Here is a 17,823-nt window from a genome sequence, read left to right as displayed (position 1 = left end):
ACAGTCGATCAGTCCTCCCACATGTCAATCATCCCTTTCATCCTACTGCACACCTGCAGCCTCGTCCCCAGCAGCACGTTTCCCTGGCTGCACATGCGTGGTTGATGCGCCGGTATGTTTAGCGAGTTCCTTCAGTTACAGCACACAAATGACCACCGAGAAAGACGAGCTCAGAAGAGACAGAAATTTGTCGAGAGATGATGTGACCCTGATGTGACCGTGAGACTGTCCACACATTAGTGTGGACACAGTGTCACGGTCACATTATTGTGGACACAGTGTCACTGTCACATTAGAGTGGACGCAGTGTCACGGTCACATTAGAGTGGTCACAGTGTTTCGTCATATTAGTGTGGACACATTGTCACGGTCACATTAGCGTGGACACAGTGTCACGGTCACATTAGCGTGGACAAAGTGTCACGGTTACATTAGTGTGGACACAGTGTCACGGTCACATTAGTGTGGACACAGTGTCACGGTCACATTAGTGTGGACACAGTGTCACGGTCACATTAGCGTGGACACAGTGTCACGGAAACATTAGCGTGGACACAGTGTCACGGTCACATTAGCGTCGACACAGTCTCACGGTCACATTAGTGTGGACACAGTCTCACGGTCACATTAGTGTGGACACAGTGTCACGGTCACATTAGTGTGGACACAGTGTCACGGTCATATTAGAGTGGACACAGTGTCACGGTGCACAGTCTCACGGTCACATTAGTGTGGACACAGTGTCACGGTCACATTAGTGTGGATACAGTCTCACGGTCACATTAGTGTGGATACAGTCTCACGGTCACATTAGTGTGGACAGTGTCACGGTCACATTAGTGTGGACACAGTGTCACGGTCACATTAGTGTGGACACAGTGTCACGGTGCACAGTCTCACGGTCACATTAGTGTGGACACAGTGTCACGGTCACATTAGAGTGGACACAGTGTCAAGGTCACATTAGTGTGGATACAGTGTCACGGTCACATTAGTGTGGACACAGTGTCACGGTCACATTAGAGTGGACACAGTGTCACGGTCACCTTATTGTGGACACAGTGTCACGGTCACATTAGAGTGGACACAGTGTCACGGTCACATTAGAGTGGACACAGTGTCACGGTCACATTAGTGTGGACACAGTCTCACGGTAACATTAGTGTGGACACAGTGTCACGGTCACATTAGTGTGGACACAGTGTCACGGTGACATTAGTGTGGACACAGTCTCACGGTCACATTAGTGTGGACACAGTGTCACGGTCACATTAGTGTGGACACAGTGTCAAGGTCACTTTAGTGTGGACACAGTGTCACGGTCATATTAGTGTGTACACAGTGTCACGGTCACATTAGTGTGGACACATTGTCACGGTCACATTAGCGTGGACACAGTGACACGGTCACATTAGCGTGGACACAGTCTCACGGTCACATTAGTGTGGATACAGTGTCACGGTCACATTAGTGTGGACACAGTGTCACAGTGCATAGTCTCACGGTCACATTAGTGTGGACACAGTGTCACGGTCACATTAGTGTGGACACAGTGTCACGGTCATATTAGTATGGACACAGTGTCACGGTCAAATTAGAGTGGACACAGTGTCACGGTCAAATTAGAGTGGACACAGTGTCACGGTCACATTAGTGTGGACACAGTGTCACGGTCACATTAGTGTGGACACAGTGTCAAGGTCACATTAGTGTGGAGACAGTGTCACGGTCACATTAGTGTGGACACAGTATCACGGTCACATTAGTGTGGACACAGTGTCACGGTCACTTTAGTGTGGACACAGTGTCACGGTCACATTAGTGTGGACACAGTGTCAAGGTCACATTAGTGTGGACACATTGTCACGGTCACATTAGTGTGGACACAGTGGCACAATCACATTAGTGTGGACACAGTGTCAAGGTCACATTAGTGTGGACACATTGTCACAGTCACATTAGCGTGGACACAGTGTCACGGTCACATTAGCGTGGACACAGTGTCACGGTCACATTAGCGTGGACACAGTGTCACGGTCACATTAGTGTGGACACAGTGTCACGGTCACATTAGTGTGGACAGAGTGTCACGGTCACATTAGTGTGGACACAGTGTCACAGTCAAATTAGTGTGGAAAAGTCTCACGGTCACATTAGCGTGGACACAGTGTCACGGTCACATTAGTGTGGACACAGTGTCACGGTCACATTAGTGTGGAAAAGTCTCACGGTCACATTAGCGTGGACACAGTGTCACGGTCACTTTAGTGTGGACACATTAGTGTGGACACATTAGTGTGGACACAGTGTCACGGTCACATTAGTGTGGACACATCAGTGTGGACACAGTGTCACGGTGCACAGTCTCACGGTCACATTAGCGTGGAAACAGTGTCAAGGTCACATTAGTGTGGACACAGTGTCACGGTCACATTAGTGTGGACACAGTCTCACGGTCACATTAGTGTGATTAGTGTGGACACAGTCTCACGGTCACATTAGTGTGGACACAGTGTCAAGGTCACATTAGTGTGGACACAGTGTCACGGTCACATTAGTGTGGACACAGTCTCACGGTCACATTAGTGTGGACACAGTGTCACGGTCACATTAGTGTGGACACAGTGTCACGGTCACTTTAGTGTGGACACAGTGTCACGGTCACATTAGTGTGGACACAGTGTCACGGTCACATTAGTCTGGACACATTGTCACAGCCACATTAGCGTGGACACATTGTCACGGTCACATTAGCGTGGACACAGTCTCACGGTCAAATTAGTGTGGACACAGTGTCATGGTCACATTAGTGTGGACACATTGTCACGGTGCATAGTCTCACGGTCACATTAGTGTGGACACAGTGTCATGGTCACATTAGTGTGGACACAGTGTCACGGTCACATTAGTGTGGATACAGTCTCACGGTCACATTAGTGTGGACACAGTGTCACGGTCACATTAGTGTGGACAAAGTGTCACGGTGCACAGTCTTGAGGTTACATTAGTGTGGACACAGTGTCACGGTCACATTAGTGTGGACACAGTCTCACGGTCACATTAGTGTGGACACAGTCTCACGGTCACATTAGTGGGGACACAGTTTCTGGGACACATTAGAGTGGTCACAGTGTTTCGTCATATTAGTGTGGACACAGTGTCACGGTCACATTAGAGTGGACACAGTGTCACGGTCACATTAGTGTGGACACATGGTCACGGTTACATTAGAGTGGACACAGTGTCACGGTCACATTAGTGTGGACACAGTGTCACGGTCACATTAGTGTGGACACAGTGTCACGGTCACATTAGAGTGGACACAGTGTCACGGTCACATTAGTGTGGACACAGTGTCACGGTCACATTAGTGTGGACACCGTGTCACGGTCACATTAGTGTGGACACAGTGTCACGGTCATATTAGAGTGGACACAGTGTCACGGTGCACAGTCTCACGGTCACATTAGTGTGGACACAGTGTCACGGTCACATTAGTGTGGACACAGTGTCACGGTCACATTAGTGTGGATACAGTCTCACGGTCACATTAGTGTGGATACAGTCTCACGGTCACATTAGTGTGGACAGTGTCACGGTCACATTAGTGTGGACACAGTGTCACGGTGCACAGTCTCACGGTCACATTAGTGTGGATACAGTCTCACGGTCACATTAGAGTGGACACAGTGTCAAGGTCACATTAGTGTGGACACAGTCTCACGGTCACATTAGTGTGGATACAGTGTCACGGTCACATTAGTGTGGACACAGTGTCACGGTCACATTAGAGTGGACACAGTGTCACGGTCACATTAGAGTGGACACAGTGTCACGGTCACATTAGAGTGGATACAATGTCACGGTCACATTAGTGTGGACACAGTGTCACGGTCACATTAGTGTGGACACATTGTCACGGTCACATTAGCGTGGACACAGTGTCACTGTCACATTAGTGTGGACACAGTGTCACGGTCACATTAGTGTGGACACAGTGTCACAGTGCATAGTCTCACGGTCACATTAGTGTGGACACAGTGTCACGGTCACATTAGTGTGGACACAGTGTCATAGTCACATTAGTGTGGATACAGTCTCACGGTCACATTATTGTGGACACAGTGTCACGGTCACATTAGTGTGGACAGAGTGTCACGGTGCACAGTCTCACGGTCACATTAGTGTGGACACAGTGTCACGGTCACATTAGTGTGGACACAGTGTCACGGTCATATTAGTATGGACACAGTGTCACGGTCACATTAGTGTGGACACAGTGTCACGGTCACATTAGTGTGGACACAGTGTCAAGGTCACTTTAGTGTGGAGACAGTGTCACGTCACATTAGTGTGGACACAGTATCACGGTCACATTAGTGTGGACACAGTGTCACGGTCACTTTAGTGTGGACACAGTGTCACGGTCACATTAGTGTGGACACAGTGTCAAGGTCACATTAGTGTGGACACATTGTCACGGTCACATTAGCGTGGACACAGTGGCACAGTCACATTAGCGTGGACACAGTGTCACGGTCAAATTAGCGTGGACACAGTGTCACGGTCACATTAGTGTGGACACAGTGTCACGGTGCATAGTCTCACGGTCACATTAGTGTGGACAGAGTGTCACGGTCACATTAGTGTGGACACAGTGTCACAGTCAAATTAGTGTGGAAAAGTCTCACGGTCACATTAGCGTGGACACAGTGTCACGGTCACATTAGTGTGGACACAGTGTCACGGTCACATTAGTGTGGAAAAGTCTCACGGTCACATTAGCGTGGACACAGTGTCACGGTCACTTTAGTGTGGACACATTAGTGTGGACACATTAGTGTGGACACAGTGTCACGGTCACATTAGTGTGGACACATCAGTGTGGACACAGTGTCACGGTGCACAGTCTCACGGTCACATTAGCGTGGAAACAGTGTCAAGGTCACATTAGTGTGGACACAGTGTCACGGTCACATTAGTGTGGACACAGTCTCACGGTCACATTAGTGTGATTAGTGTGGACACAGTCTCACGGTCACATTAGTGTGGACACAGTGTCAAGGTCACATTAGTGTGGACACAGTGTCACGGTCACATTAGTGTGGACACAGTCTCACGGTCACATTAGTGTGGACACAGTGTCACGGTCACTTTAGTGTGGACACAGTGTCACGGTCACATTAGTGTGGACACAGTGTCACGGTCACATTAGTGTGGACACAGTGTCACGGTCACATTAGTCTGGACACATTGTCACGGCCACATTAGCGTGGACACAGTGTCACGGTCACATTAGCGTGGACACAGTCTCACGGTCAAATTAGTGTGGACACAGTGTCACGGTCACATTAGTGTGGACACATTGTCACGGTGCATAGTCTCACGGTCACATTAGTGTGGACACAGTGTCATGGTCACATTAGTGTGGACACAGTGTCACGGTCACATTAGTGTGGATACAGTCTCACGGTCACATTAGTGTGGACACAGTGTCACGGTCACATTAGTGTGGAAAAAGTGTCACGGTGCACAGTCTTGAGGTTACATTAGTGTGGACACAGTGTCACGGTCACATTAGTGTGGACACAGTCTCACGGTCACATTAGTGTGGACACAGTCTCATGGTCACATTAGTGGGGACACAGTTTCTGGGACACATTAGAGTGGTCACAGTGTTTCGTCATATTAGTGTGGACACAGTGTCACGGTCACATTAGAGTGGACACAGTGTCACGGTCACATTAGTGTGGACACATGGTCACGGTTACATTAGAGTGGACACAGTGTCACGGTCACATTAGTGTGGACACAGTGTCACGGTCACATTAGTGTGGACACAGTGTCACGGTCACATTAGAGTGGACACAGTGTCACGGTCACATTAGTGTGGACACAGTGTCACGGTCACATTAGTGTGGACACCGTGTCACGGTCACATTAGTGTGGACACAGTGTCACGGTCATATTAGAGTGGACACAGTGTCACGGTGCACAGTCTCACGGTCACATTAGTGTGGACACAGTGTCACGGTCACATTAGTGTGGACACAGTGTCACGGTCACATTAGTGTGGATACAGTCTCACGGTCACATTAGTGTGGATACAGTCTCACGGTCACATTAGTGTGGACAGTGTCACGGTCACATTAGTGTGGACACAGTGTCACGGTGCACAGTCTCACGGTCACATTAGTGTGGATACAGTCTCACGGTCACATTAGAGTGGACACAGTGTCAAGGTCACATTAGTGTGGACACAGTCTCACGGTCACATTAGTGTGGATACAGTGTCACGGTCACATTAGTGTGGACACAGTGTCACGGTCACATTAGAGTGGACACAGTGTCACGGTCACCTTATTGTGGACACAGTGTCACGGTCACATTAGAGTGGACACAGTGTCACGGTCACATTAGAGTGGACACAATGTCACGGTCACATTAGTGTGGACACAGTGTCACGTTCACATTAGTGTGGACACATTGTCACGGTCACATTAGCGTGGACACAGTGTCACGGTCACATTAGTGTGGACACAGTGTCACGGTCACATTAGTGTGGACACAGTGTCACAGTGCATAGTCTCACGGTCACATTAGTGTGGACACAGTGTCACGGTCACATTAGTGTGGACACAGTGTCATAGTCACATTAGTGTGGACACAGTGTCAAGGTCACATTAGTGTGGACACAGTCTCACGGTCACATTAGTGTGGATACAGTGTCACGGTCACATTAGTGTGGACACAGTGTCACGGTCACATTAGAGTGGACACAGTGTCACGGTCACCTTATTGTGGACACAGTGTCACGGTCACATTAGAGTGGACACAGTGTCACGGTCACATTAGAGTGGACACAATGTCACGGTCACATTAGTGTGGACACAGTGTCACGTTCACATTAGTGTGGACACATTGTCACGGTCACATTAGCGTGGACACAGTGTCACGGTCACATTAGTGTGGACACAGTGTCACGGTCACATTAGTGTGGACACAGTGTCACAGTGCATAGTCTCACGGTCACATTAGTGTGGACACAGTGTCACGGTCACATTAGTGTGGACACAGTGTCATAGTCACATTAGTGTGGACACAGTGTCAAGGTCACATTAGTGTGGCCACATTGTCACGGTCACATTAGTGTGGACACAGTCTCACGGTCACATTAGCGTGGACACAGTGTCACGGTCACATCAGCGTGGACACAGTGTCACGGTCACATTAGTGTGGACACAGTGTCACCGTGCATAGTCTCACGGTCACATTAGTGTGGACAGAGTGTCACGGTCACATTAGAGTGGACACAGTTTCACGGTCACATTAGTGTGGAAAAGTCTCACGGTCACATTAGCGTGGACACAGTGTCACGGTCACTTTAGTGTGGACACATTAGTGTGGACACAGTGTCACGGTCACATTAGTGTGGACACATCAGTGTGGACACAGTGTCACGGTGCACAGTCTCACGGTCACATTAGCGTGGACACAGTGTCAAGGTCACATTAGTGTGGACACAGTGTCACGGTCACATTAGTGTGGACACAGTCTCACGGTCACATTAGTGTGATTAGTGTGGACACAGTCTCACGGTCACATTAGTGTGGACACAGTGTCAAGGTCTCATTAGTGTGGACACAGTGTCATGGTCACATTAGTGTGGACACAGTCTCACGGTCACATTAGTGTGGACACAGTGTCACGGTCACATTAGTGTGGACATAGTGTCACGGTCACTTTAGTGTGGACACAGTGTCACGGTCACATTAGTGTGGACACAGTGTCACGGTCACATTAGTGTGGACACAGTGTCACGGTCACATTAGTGTGGACACAGTGTCACGGTCACATTAGTGTGGACACAGTCTCACGGTCACATTAGTGTGATAAGTGTGGACACAGTCTCACGGTCACATTAGTGTGGACACAGTGTCAAGGTCACATTAGTGTGGACACAGTGTCACGGTCACATTAGTGTGGACACAGTCTCACGGTCACATTGGACACAGTGTCACGGTCACATTAGTGTGGACACAGTGTCACGGTCACATTAGTGTGGACACAGTGTCACGGTCACATTAGTCTGGACACATTGTCACGGCCACATTAGCGTGGACACAGTGTCACGGTCACATTAGCGTGGACACAGTCTCACGGTCAAATTAGTGTGGACACAGTCTCACGGTCACATTAGTGTGATTAGTGTGGACACAGTCTCACGGTCACATTAGTGTGGACACAGTGTCAAGGTCACATTAGTGTGGACACAGTGTCACGGTCACATTAGAGTGGACACAGTGTCACGGTCACATTAGAGTGGACACAATGTCACGGTCACATTAGTGTGGACACAGTGTCACGGTCACATTAGTGTGGACACATTGTCACGGTCACATTAGCGTGGACACAGTGTCACTGTCACATTAGTGTGGACACAGTGTCACGGTCACATTAGTGTGGACACAGTGTCACAGTGCATAGTCTCACGGTCACATTAGTGTGGACACAGTGTCACGGTCACATTAGTGTGGACACAGTGTCATAGTCACATTAGTGTGGATACAGTCTCACGGTCACATTATTGTGGACACAGTGTCACGGTCACATTAGTGTGGACAGAGTGTCACGGTGCACAGTCTCACGGTCACATTAGTGTGGACACAGTGTCACGGTCACATTAGTGTGGACACAGTGTCACGGTCATATTAGTATGGACACAGTGTCACGGTCACATTAGTGTGGACACAGTGTCACGGTCACATTAGTGTGGACACAGTGTCAAGGTCACTTTAGTGTGGAGACAGTGTCACGTCACATTAGTGTGGACACAGTATCACGGTCACATTAGTGTGGACACAGTGTCACGGTCACTTTAGTGTGGACACAGTGTCACGGTCACATTAGTGTGGACACAGTGTCAAGGTCACATTAGTGTGGACACATTGTCACGGTCACATTAGCGTGGACACAGTGGCACAGTCACATTAGCGTGGACACAGTGTCACGGTCACATTAGCGTGGACACAGTGTCACGGTCACATTAGTGTGGACACAGTGTCACGGTGCATAGTCTCACGGTCACATTAGTGTGGACAGAGTGTCACGGTCACATTAGTGTGGACACAGTGTCACAGTCAAATTAGTGTGGAAAAGTATCACGGTCACATTAGCGTGGACACAGTGTCACGGTCACATTAGTGTGGACACAGTGTCACGGTCACATTAGTGTGGAAAAGTCTCACGGTCACATTAGCGTGGACACAGTGTCACGGTCACTTTAGTGTGGACACATTAGTGTGGACACATTAGTGTGGACACAGTGTCACGGTCACATTAGTGTGGACACATCAGTGTGGACACAGTGTCACGGTGCACAGTCTCACGGTCACATTAGCGTGGAAACAGTGTCAAGGTCACATTAGTGTGGACACAGTGTCACGGTCACATTAGTGTGGACACAGTCTCACGGTCACATTAGTGTGATTAGTGTGGACACAGTCTCACGGTCACATTAGTGTGGACACAGTGTCAAGGTCACATTAGTGTGGACACAGTGTCACGGTCACATTAGTGTGGACACAGTCTCACGGTCACATTAGTGTGGACACAGTGTCACGGTCACTTTAGTGTGGACACAGTGTCACGGTCACATTAGTGTGGACACAGTGTCACGGTCACATTAGTGTGGACACAGTGTCACGGTCACATTAGTCTGGACACATTGTCACGGCCACATTAGCGTGGACACAGTGTCACGGTCACATTAGCGTGGACACAGTCTCACGGTCAAATTAGTGTGGACACAGTGTCACGGTCACATTAGTGTGGACACATTGTCACGGTGCATAGTCTCACGGTCACATTAGTGTGGACACAGTGTCATGGTCACATTAGTGTGGACACAGTGTCACGGTCACATTAGTGTGGACACAGTGTCACGGTCACATTAGTGTGGATACAGTCTCACGGTCACATTAGTGTGGATACAGTCTCACGGTCACATTAGTGTGGACAGTGTCACGGTCACATTAGTGTGGACACAGTGTCACGGTGCACAGTCTCACGGTCACATTAGTGTGGATACAGTCTCACGGTCACATTAGTTTGGACACAGTGTCAAGGTCACATTAGTGTGGACACAGTCTCACGGTCACATTAGTGTGGATACAGTGTCACGGTCACATTAGTGTGGACACAGTGTCACGGTCACATTAGAGTGGACACAGTGTCACGGTCACCTTATTGTGGACACAGTGTCACGGTCACATTAGAGTGGACACAGTGTCACGGTCACATTAGAGTGGACACAATGTCACGGTCACATTAGTGTGGACACAGTGTCACGTTCACATTAGTGTGGACACATTGTCACGGTCACATTAGCGTGGACACAGTGTCACGGTCACATTAGTGTGGACACAGTGTCACGGTCACATTAGTGTGGACACAGTGTCACAGTGCATAGTCTCACGGTCACATTAGTGTGGACACAGTGTCACGGTCACATTAGTGTGGACACAGTGTCATAGTCACATTAGTGTGGACACAGTGTCAAGGTCACATTAGTGTGGCCACATTGTCACGGTCACATTAGTGTGGACACAGTCTCACGGTCACATTAGCGTGGACACAGTGTCACGGTCACATCAGCGTGGACACAGTGTCACGGTCACATTAGTGTGGACACAGTGTCACCGTGCATAGTCTCACGGTCACATTAGTGTGGACAGAGTGTCACGGTCACATTAGAGTGGACACAGTTTCACGGTCACATTAGTGTGGAAAAGTCTCACGGTCACATTAGCGTGGACACAGTGTCACGGTCACTTTAGTGTGGACACATTAGTGTGGACACAGTGTCACGGTCACATTAGTGTGGACACATCAGTGTGGACACAGTGTCACGGTGCACAGTCTCACGGTCACATTAGCGTGGACACAGTGTCAAGGTCACATTAGTGTGGACACAGTGTCACGGTCACATTAGTGTGGACACAGTCTCACGGTCACATTAGTGTGATTAGTGTGGACACAGTCTCACGGTCACATTAGTGTGGACACAGTGTCAAGGTCTCATTAGTGTGGACACAGTGTCACGGTCACATTAGTGTGGACACAGTCTCACGGTCACATTAGTGTGGACACAGTGTCACGGTCACATTAGTGTGGACACAGTGTCACGGTCACTTTAGTGTGGACACAGTGTCACGGTCACATTAGTGTGGACACAGTGTCACGGTCACATTAGTGTGGACACAGTGTCACGGTCACATTAGTGTGGACACAGTGTCACGGTCACATTAGTGTGGACACAGTCTCACGGTCACATTAGTGTGATTAGTGTGGACACAGTCTCACGGTCACATTAGTGTGGACACAGTGTCAAGGTCACATTAGTGTGGACACAGTGTCACGGTCACATTAGTGTGGACACAGTCTCACGGTCACATTGGACACAGTGTCACGGTCACATTAGTGTGGACACAGTGTCACGGTCACATTAGTGTGGACACAGTGTCACGGTCACATTAGTCTGGACACATTGTCACGGCCACATTAGCGTGGACACAGTGTCACGGTCACATTAGCGTGGACACAGTCTCACGGTCAAATTAGTGTGGACACAGTCTCACGGTCACATTAGTGTGATTAGTGTGGACACAGTCTCACGGTCACATTAGTGTGGACACAGTGTCAAGGTCACATTAGTGTGGACACAGTGTCACGGTCACATTAGTGTGGACACAGTCTCACGGTCACATTAGTGTGGACACAGTGTCACGGTCACATTAGTGTGGACACAGTGTCACGGTCACTTTAGTGTGGACACAGTGTCACGGTCACATTAGTGTGGACACAGTGTCACGGTCACATTAGTGTGGACACAGTGTCACGGTCACATTAGTCTGGACACATTGTCACGGCCACATTAGTGTGGACACAGTGTCACGGTCACATTAGTGTGGACACAGTCTCACGGTCACATTAGTGTGATTAGTGTGGACACAGTCTCACGGTCACATTAGTGTGGACACAGTGTCAAGGTCACATTAGTGTGGACACAGTGTCACGGTCACATTAGTGTGGACACAGTCTCACGGTCACATTAGTGTGGACACAGTGTCACGGTCACATTAGTGTGGACACAGTGTCACGGTCACTTTAGTGTGGACACAGTGTCACGGTCACATTAGTGTGGACACAGTGTCACGGTCACATTAGTGTGGACACAGTGTCACGGTCACATTAGTGTGATTAATGTGGACACAGTCTCACGGTCACATTAGTGTGGACACAGTGTCAAGGTCACATTAGTGTGGACACAGTGTCACGGTCACATTAGTGTGGACACAGTCTCACGGTCACATTAGTGTGGACACAGTGTCACGGTCACATTAGTGTGGACACAGTGTCACGGTCACTTTAGTGTGGACACAGTGTCATGGTCACATTAGTGTGGACACAGTGTCACGGTCACATTAGTGTGGACACAGTGTCACGGTCACATTAGTCTGGACACATTGTCACGGCCACATTAGCGTGGACACAGTGTCACGGTCACATTAGCGTGGACACAGTCTCACGGTCAAATTAGTGTGGACACAGTGTCACGGTCACATTAGTGTGGACACATTGTCACGGTGCATAGTCTCACGGTCACATTAGTGTGGACACAGTGTCATGGTCACATTAGTGTGGACACAGTGTCACGGTCACATTAGTGTGGATACAGTCTCACGGTCACATTAGTGTGGACACAGTGTCACGGTCACATTAGTGTGGACAAAGTGTCACGGTCACATTAGTGGGGACACAGTTTCTGGGACACATTAGAGTGGTCACAGTGTTTCGTCATATTAGTGTGGAAACAGTGTCACGGTCACATTAGAGTGGACACAGTGTCACGGTCACATTAGTGTGGACACAGTGTCACGGTTACATTAGAGTGGACACAGTGTCACGGTCACATTAGTGTGGACACAGTGTCACGGTCACATTAGAGTGGACACAGTGTCACGGTCACATTAGTGTGGAACAGTCTCACGGTCACATTAGTGTGGACAAAGTGTCAAGGTCACATTAGTGTGGACACAGTGTCACGGTCACATTAGTGTGGACACAGTGTCACGGTCACTTTAGTGTGGACACAGTGTCACGGTCACATTAGTGTGGACACCGTGTCACGGTAACATTAGTGTGGACACAGTGTCACGGTCATATTAGAGTGGACACAGTGTCACGGTGCACAGTCTCACGGTCACATTAGTGTGGACACAGTGTCACGGTCACATTAGTGTGGACACAGTGTCACGGTCACATTAGTGTGTATACAGTCTCACGGTCACATTAGTGTGGATACAGTCTCACGGTCACATTAGTGTGGACAGTGTCACGGTCACATTAGTGTGGACATAGTGTCACGGTGCACAGTCTCACGGTCACATTAGTGTGGATACAGTCTCACGGTCACATTAGAGTGGACACAGTGTCAAGGTCACATTAGTGTGGACACAGTCTCACGGTCACATTAGTGTGATTAGTGTGGACACAGTCTCACGGTCACATTAGTGTGGACACAGTGTCAAGGTCACATTAGTGTGGACACAGTGTCACGGTCACATTAGTGTGGACACAGTCTCACGGTCACATTAGTGTGGACACAGTCTCACGGTCACATTAGTGTGGACACAGTGTCACGGTCACTTTAGTGTGGACACAGTGTCACGGTCACATTAGTGTGGACACAGTGTCACGGTCACATTAGTGTGGACACAGTGTCACGGTCACATTAGTCTGGACACATTGTCACGGCCACATTAGCGTGGACACAGTGTCACGGTCACATTAGCGTGGACACAGTCTCACGGTCACATTAGTGTGGACACATTGTCACGGTCACATTAGAGTGGACACAGTGTCACGGTCACATTAGTGTGGACACATTGTCACGGTCACATTAGTGTGGACACAGTCTCACGGTCACATTAGTGGGGACACAGTTTCTGGGACACATTAGAGTGGTCACAGTGTTTCGTCATATTAGTGTGGACACAGTGTCACGGTCACATTAGAGTGGACACAGTGTCACGGTCACATTAGTGTGGACACAGTGTCACGGTTACATTAGAGTGGACACAGTGTCACGGTCACATTAGTGTGGACACAGTGTCACGGTCACATTAGAGTGGACACAGTTTCACGGTCACATTAGTGTGGAACAGTCTCACGGTCACATTAGTGTGGACAAAGTGTCAAGGTGACATTAGTGTGGACACAGTGTCACGGTCACATTAGTGTGGACACAGTGTCACGGTCACTTTAGTGTGGACACAGTGTCACGGTCACATTAGTGTGGACACCGTGTCACGGTCACATTAGTGTTGACACAGTGTCACGGTCATATTAGAGTGGACACAGTGTCACGGTGCACAGTCTCACGGTCACATTAGTGTGGACACAGTGTCACGGTCACATTAGTGTGGATACAGTCTCACGGTCACATTAGTGTGGATACAGTCTCACGGTCACATTAGTGTGGACAGTGTCACGGTCACATTAGTGTGGACACAGTGTATCGGTGCACAGTGTCACGGTCACATTAGTGTGGATACAGTCTCACGGTCACATTAGAGTGGACACAGTGTCAAGGTCACATTAGTGTGGACACAGTCTCACGGTCACATTAGTGTGGATACAGTGTCACGGTCACATTAGTGTGGACACAGTGTCACGGTCACATTTGAGTGGACACAGTGTCACGGTCACCTTATTGTGGACACAGTGTCACGGTCACATTAGAGTGGACACAGTGTCACGGTCACATTAGAGTGGACACAATGTCACGGTCACATTAGTGTGGACACAGTGTCACGGTCACATTAGTGTGGACACATTGTCACGGTCACATTAGTGTGGACACAGTGTCACGGTCACATTAGTGTGGACACAGTGTCACGGTCACATTAGTGTGGACACAGTGTCACGGTCACATTATTGTGGACACAGTCTCACGGTCACATTAGTGTGGACACAGTGTCACGGTCAAATTAGTGTGGACACAGTGTCACGGTCATATTAGTATGGACACAGTGTCACGGTCACATTAGTGTGGACACAGTGTCACGGTCACATTAGTGTGGACACAATGTCAAGGTCACTTTAGTGTGGAGACAGTGTCACGGTCACATTAGTGTGGACACAGTATCACGGTCACATTAGTGTGGACACAGTGTCACGGTCACTTTAGTGTGGACACAGTGTCACGGTCATATTAGTGTGGACACAGTGTCAAGGTCACATTAGTGTGGACACATTGTCACGGTCACATTAGTGTGGACACAGTGGCACAGTCACATTAGTGTGGACACAGTGTCAAGGTCACATTAGTGTGGACACATTGTCACAGTCACATTAGCGTGGACACAGTGTCACGGTCACATTAGCGTGGACACAGTGTCACGGTCACATTAGCGTGGACACAGTGTCACGGTCACATTAGTGTGGACACAGTCTCACGGTCACATTAGTGTGATTAGTGTGGACACAGTCTCACGGTCACATTAGTGTGGACACAGTGTCAAGGTCACATTAGTGTGGACACAGTGTCACGGTCACATTAGTGTGGACACAGTCTCACGGTCACATTAGTGTGGACACAGTGTCACGGTCACATTAGTGTGGACACAGTGTCACGGTCACATTAGTGTGGACACAGTGTCAAGGTCACTTTAGTGTGGACACAGTGTCACGGTCACATTAGTGTGGACACAGTGTCACGGTCACATTAGTGTGGACACAGTGTCACGGTCACATTAGTGTGGAAAAGTCTCACGGTCACATTAGCGTGGACACAGTGTCACGGTCACTTTAGTGTGGACACATTAGTGTGGACACAGTGTCACGGTCACATTAGTGTTGACACATCAGTGTGGACACAGTGTCACGGTGCACAGTCTCACGGTCACATTAGCGTGGACACAGTGTCAAGGTCACATTAGTGTGGACACAGTGTCACGGTCACATTAGTGTGGACACAGTCTCACGGTCACATTAGTGTGATTAGTGTGGACACAGTCTCACGGTCACATTAGTGTGGACACAGTGTCAAGGTCACATTAGTGTGGACACAGTGTCACGGTCACATTAGTGTGGACACAGTCTCACGGTCACATTAGTGTGGACACAGTGTCACGGTCACATTAGTGTGGACACAGTGTCACGGTCACATTAGTGTGGACACAGTGTCAAGGTCACTTTAGTGTGGACACAGTGTCACGGTCACATTAGTGTGGACACAGTGTCACGGTCACATTAGTGTGGACACAGTGTCACGGTCACATTAGTGTGGACACAGTGTCACGGTCACATTAGTCTGGACACATTGTCACGGCCACATTAGCGTGGACACAGTGTCACGGTCACATTAGCGTGGACACAGTCTCACGGTCAAATTAGTGTGGACACAGTGTCACGGTCACATTAGTGTGGACACATTGTCACGGTGCATAGTCTCACGGTCACATTAGTGTGGACACAGTGTCACGGTCACATTAGTGTGGATACAGTCTCACGGTCACATTTGTGTGGACACAGTGTCACGGTCACATTAGTGTGGACAAAGTGTCACGGTGCACAGTCTTGAAGTTACATTAGTGTGGACACAGTGTCACGGTCACATTAGTGTGGAAAGTGTCACGGTCACATTAGAGTGGACACAGTGTCACGGTCATATTAGAGTGGACACAGTGTCAAGGTCACATTATTGTGGACACAGTGTAAAGGTCACATTAGAGTGGACACAGTGTCACGGTCATATTAGAGTGGACACAGTGTCACGGTCACATTAGTGTGGACACAGTCTCACGGTCACATTAGTGTGGACACAGTGTCACGGTCACATTAGTGTGGACACAGTCTCACGGTCACATTAGTGTGGACACAGTGTCACGGTCACTTTAGTGTGGACACAGTGTCACGGTCACATTAGTGTGGACACAGTGTCACGGTCACATTAGTCTGGACACATTGTCAAGGTCACATTAGCGTGGACACAGTCTCACGGTCACATTAGTGTGGACACTGTGTCACGGTCACATTAGTGTGGACACATTGTCACGGTGCATAGTCTCACGGTCACATTAGTGTGGACACAGTGTCACGGTCACATTAGTGTGGAAAAGTCTCACGGTCACATTAGCGTGGACACAGTGTCACGGTCACTTTAGTGTGGACACATTAGTGTGGACACAGTGTCACGGTCACATTAGTGTGGACACATCAGTGTGGACACAGTGTCACGGTGCACAGTCTCACGGTCACATTAGCGTGGACACAGTGTCAAGGTCACATTAGTGTGGACACAGTGTCACGGTCACATTAGTGTGGACACAGTCTCACGGTCACATTAGTGTGATTAGTGTGGACACAGTCTCACGGTCACATTAGTGTGGACACAGTGTCAAGGTCACATTAGTGTGGACACAGTGTCAAGGTCACATTAGTGTGGACACAGTCTCACGGTCACATTAGTGTGGACACAGTGTCACGGTCACAATAGTGTGGACACAGTGTCACGGTCACATTAGTGTGGACACAGTGTCACGGTCACATTAGTGTGGACACAGTGTCACGGTCACATTAGTCTGGACACATTGTCAAGGTCACATTAGTGTGGACACAGTGTCACGGTCACATTAGTGTGGACACAGTCTCACGGTCACATTAGTGTGATTAGTGTGGACACAGTCTCACGGTCACATTAGTGTGGACACAGTGTCAAGGTCACATTAGTGTGGACACAGTGTCACGGTCACATTA

General features: G+C 49.0%; 1 protein-coding gene across 1 annotated transcript in view; it reads right to left on the bottom strand.

Moving 5' to 3' along the window:
- The window catches only part of LOC140346739 (uncharacterized), a 116,533-nt gene that overhangs the window by 9,863 nt on the left and 88,847 nt on the right, over positions 1 to 17,823 (bottom strand). The gene's annotated exons all lie outside the window — the stretch shown is intronic.

This window comes from Eucyclogobius newberryi, unplaced genomic scaffold, assembly GCF_026437365.1.
Source record: "Eucyclogobius newberryi isolate DKJ021-1_F unplaced genomic scaffold, fEucNew1.0.hap1 SCAF_6, whole genome shotgun sequence".
NCBI classification, from domain to species: domain Eukaryota; kingdom Metazoa; phylum Chordata; class Actinopteri; order Gobiiformes; family Gobiidae; genus Eucyclogobius; species Eucyclogobius newberryi.
The sequence above is the reverse complement of the archived record's forward strand: the minus strand, read 5'-3'. Positions and strand labels throughout refer to the sequence as shown.